The sequence below is a fragment of the Myotis brandtii genome, unplaced genomic scaffold (assembly GCF_000412655.1).
Source record: "Myotis brandtii unplaced genomic scaffold, ASM41265v1 scaffold419, whole genome shotgun sequence".
NCBI lineage: Eukaryota > Metazoa > Chordata > Mammalia > Chiroptera > Vespertilionidae > Myotis > Myotis brandtii.
In genome coordinates this window covers 1,771,303-1,775,771 of record NW_005366075.1, presented here as the reverse complement: position 1 = coordinate 1,775,771, position 4,469 = coordinate 1,771,303, and the positions used below count along the sequence as shown (strand labels likewise).

Genomic DNA, 4,469 nt, shown 5'->3' with positions numbered 1-4,469 from the left:
TGTCAGCATTTTGGAAAACCCTAACTTAACTCTGGTGCCGTGTCACATATAGAAATTTTTTGATATTTGCAACCATAGTAAAACAAAGACTTATATTTTTGATATTTATTTTATATATTTAAATGCCATTTAACAAAGAAAAATCAACCAAAAAAATGAGTTCGCGTGTCACCTCTGACACGCGTGTCATAGGTTCGCCATCACTGGAATAGATGGTACTAATACTATAACAAGCTGTTGGATATTATTGTGGATTCAAAAGAACATAAGGTCCTCTTTTATAAAGAAACAACTAGAATGTGATAGAAAAGAAAAGAAAAGAAAAGAAAAGAAAAGGGGAACTAACGCTAGTATAAGGAAAAGCACTCGTTGTTTTACAGGAAGTAGTACCACTCTATTTTATATACAATTTAAATAACTTTCCAAAATCATATTCTATTACATAAATGGCAAAGAAAAGATTCATTAAAGTCAGAAATAACAGCATCAAATATCGGTGTAACATGGACAGTCTCTAAGAAGTTAAAACAGCATGGTAACTTAACCATTTAAAAAAATAAATACGTATAATCTATCAGTCGAATAAGCTCTATATTGTAAGTCTGAACTTTAACTTAAAATGTCTGTTGGGCATTTAATAATAATAATGATAATAATCTGTTCTGTAGAGAATGATATTAACCTATGGAAATTGTAAGAAGAAAGACACATTAGGACTAATGAGTATGGACATCAGCTCCTGATTTAGGGAGTGTGGTACTACATGCCTATGGTTTAATCAAAGTTGCTGAAAAATTCTCAAATGATTTTCATGAAACAAAAACTTCTTTACAATAAGGAAATGAAGAACATTAGAATGTAAGCTCCATTAAGACAGGATTATTTGTGTTTTGTTCACTGCTACAGTCCCAATGCCCCCAACATTATAGTAGGCACACAATAAATATTTGCTGCACGAATTGGAGATGTCAAAGGTTAAAGTAAGACAAAAGGCCAAAAACATTAATTAATAAAGAATGCCCCTCCTTAAGACAGAATCTACAGGGAAGTGTACTTAGAATCTTCTGTTCCAAATTGGCCTATGGTAGTAATCTATAACATATAAATATCTACAGTAACTCTAAGAAATAACTCTAAGACTTAAGAATGACTATATTAGATACAATTTATCTAGTAAATTTTAAATAAGTAGCTAGTAAATAAATAGGTAAAAATGAAAAGAAAATAACAGCAAAAAGACATCATCCTGCCTTGTACATCCAGATTGTACCACTGTTTTTTCATAGGTGCATCTCACTGGTTTACTTTACTTTTTTAAATCCTGGTAAAATATACCTAGCATAAAATTTTCCCTATTAACCATTTTTAAGCGTATAGTTCAGCAGCATCAAATACATTCACACTGCTGTGCAACCATGAACACTGTCCATTCTCCAGAATGTTTCATCATCTCAAACTCAAATTCCATACCTATTAAACAATAATGTCCCCATTGTTCCCTTCCCCCTGGCCCTAGGTCAGCCGTGGGCAAACTACGGCCCGCGGGCCGGATCCGGCCTGGTTGGAATGAATAAAACTAAAAAAAAAAAAGCCCGTACCCTTTTATGTAATGATGTTTACTTTGAATTTATATTAGTTCACACAAACACTCCATCCATGCTTTTGTTCCGGCCCTCCGGTCCAGTTTAAGAACCCATTGTGGCCCTCGAGTCAAAAAGTTTGCCCACCCCTGGCTAAACCCTTATGGGGTCTGAAGGAACTGTTCCCTGCCTGGGGTGCTTTGTTTCATTTTGGAGTGTGTTTTCATGGCCTCACCAATCCCTCAAAAAGAATAAAAAAAGTTTTATTGTGAACGTTTAGTGAGGGAAATTGAGTGCTGCTTTGGAATATTTAAAAAATATATATTTTTATTGATTTCAGAGAGGGAGAGAGAGAGATAGAAACATCAATGATGAGAGAGAATCATTGACTGGCTGCCTCCTGCAGCCCACAGCCAGGGCATGTGCCCTTGACTGGAATCGAACCCAGGACCCCTCAGTCCACAGGGCGACACACTATCCACTGAGCAAACCGGCTAGGGCTGCTTTGGAATATTAAGTGTCCTAGGGAGGTGGCCTGCGAGAAAACATGGCCAGCTAGACAGAGAACTTTAAAGGTTAATTCTTTCCTTTGAAACCATTTCTGCTTTTTGCAGTGATCACTGGAGCAGGAGATGGGATTGGGAAAGCTTATTCGTTTGAGGTGAGTTGTGTTCTTGGCCTCCTCTGCCTCTTGTACTGAGCACATTATACAGCAACAGACATTCATTATGAAGGGAAATATTTTCTGTAAAAAAGGAAATTTGAAAGTCATAACCTCACTCCCTGGATACCTTTAAAAAATGCAATGATATTCAAAGGTGGCAGTATCTCCCCTTAGGAGTTGTTTTACAAATATAGGGGCATTGTTATTCTCTAGTGTAATTGTACCGCAAGCATCATATACTTAAGCACAATTTCAAAAAAGTATAAACTACTTTTCTTTTATGTATCCTTTACATTATGGTTAGGGCATATATTGATTTAAAACTTTATTTGTGTAGGCACAACGTATTATCCATGACTTTAATTCCACGAAGATTAAGGGGTATTACAACTGTTATATAAAGAGAGGCTCTGATAGGGCCGAGTCACTGCAATGTTAGCGTCTTTCAGTATTTCTCTCCAGGCTTCTTGTTGCTCTGCAGACAGATCCATAGATAGATTGATTGATCGATAGACAGATACCTAGGGAATAGATGGGTACCTTTAAAAATACTTTTATAGCGTATGCAGTCTTACATGCTATTATTACTGTATTATTACAAATTCCATTAATAAAGTATTGTTTCCTGGAATTTCCATGTATTTTATTTCTTACTGGTGTCATTATACTGAACAACGTGAAATACAAAGGAAGAAATACTAGTAGAATCTTAGGAATTATGAGGACGACTGTTAAAAAATCAGCGACCCCTTAAAAATAGAATCAAATGCATTTGCGTTGTGAAAACTACATCCAACAGCAGTGCAGTACCCAAGTGTTTTCTTGTCCCCGAAGCCTTCATCATGACAGATGCTAAACCACCTGTGTGAGAGGACAGTGCAAGGTGTATGGGAGGCACTTGACAGAAACTTCTGGGACTTGAACAAACCTAAACTATTCCAGTTAGAAAAGCTCGCGGTGCTGGTCTTTCGGGACTGCCCCGCCCCATCCTGTATCCTCTGCCCATAAGTTCTTGGGCACAGACATTGTGCTTCAGCTCTTGCTCTTATCCTACCTGGTGAATAACAACTTTCTGACGGCCAGTGGTGCTCAAGGCTCAGCAGGTGAGTGTTGAGGTTGGGGAGACTGTTCAGCAACCACTTTCCAAAGTCTTGTGTCTTCCATTCCCCAAATGAGAAGGACAATTTTTCTAGCTGTTTGCATTAAACCTGTATCACCTTTTATATAACCATTTCCACCTTAGAGCAGGTTTCTGGAAAGGGCCTGATCCCTCATCCAAAACATCCACGGCTCCCCTCTCAGTTCTCGGCATTGCCCAGAAATGTGGGTCCTTTATGATTTTCCAGATTCTTTCCTCTGATTCATGCTGACTTGGCCTGCTCGTGGTCCCCTTGATGCTTGAGACTCAGATACTTTTCTTGCTGTAGAGGGGACCCGTAGGGACGCTCCCCTTAGCATTCGTTTCTCTACTGTTTCCAAAAGCCGTGGCCTGGGCGTCAGACGCTGAGGGTCCAGCCCTCACTCTGGCACTCACTGTCTGGAGACTTCGGACAAGTGACACATTCCTGGGCTTCTAGTCTTCACCAGCCAAGACACACCTCCCAAGAGCCTTCAGGCTCTAAGTTCTGCTTCTGTCCTAGACTGATTCTTGCTTTGCTCTTCTCCTTGTGTAACCTTTTCCTGTGTTCTCTGTTGTCCTTTTCTAAGGCTGGGAGACAGTTTTCTGGACTTCCTCCTTCCCTTCATGCAGGCTTTTCCCCTTCCAGCGAGCCTGCCCTTGCTCCCTGGGAAGTGCTGCTCCACGGAGAGCAGTGGGGAGACAGGGTGCTGTGGACGGTGACGGCTGGGAGCCCCAACTGGGAAAGGGTTAGCCATCTCCGTGTCACACCCTGCCTTCCATGCTCCCTGCAGACTCTCCACATCTATAAGCTGGAGGCGATGGCAGCCCCACTGGGCTTTTTAAAGGTTAAATGGGATGAGGAGGGGGAGGTGCTTCGCACAGAGTAAGCTCCTCAAGGGCAGCCACTGCTTTTTGGGTGTTTAAACTGTTTTCTTTACCACAAATTCCTTTGTATTTTTTTAAGGATGAGGAGGAAATGTACTGTACTTACCATATTTTTACTTTTTCCATTCTTCTTTCTTCCTCCCTGATGCTCCAAGAGTCTTTCTCTCTCTCTCTCTATATATATATCTATATATCTATATATCTATATATCTATATATCT

General features: G+C 39.9%; 1 protein-coding gene across 1 annotated transcript in view; it reads left to right on the top strand.

Annotated features, from left to right (window-relative positions):
* The window catches only part of HSD17B3 (hydroxysteroid (17-beta) dehydrogenase 3), a 57,679-nt gene that overhangs the window by 17,832 nt on the left and 35,378 nt on the right, over positions 1–4,469 (top strand). Inside the window, exon 2 of the mRNA XM_014545691.1 lies at positions 2,195–2,241. The gene's annotated coding sequence lies outside the window, so the exon portion shown is untranslated. The remainder of the gene's footprint in view (positions 1–2,194; positions 2,242–4,469) is intronic.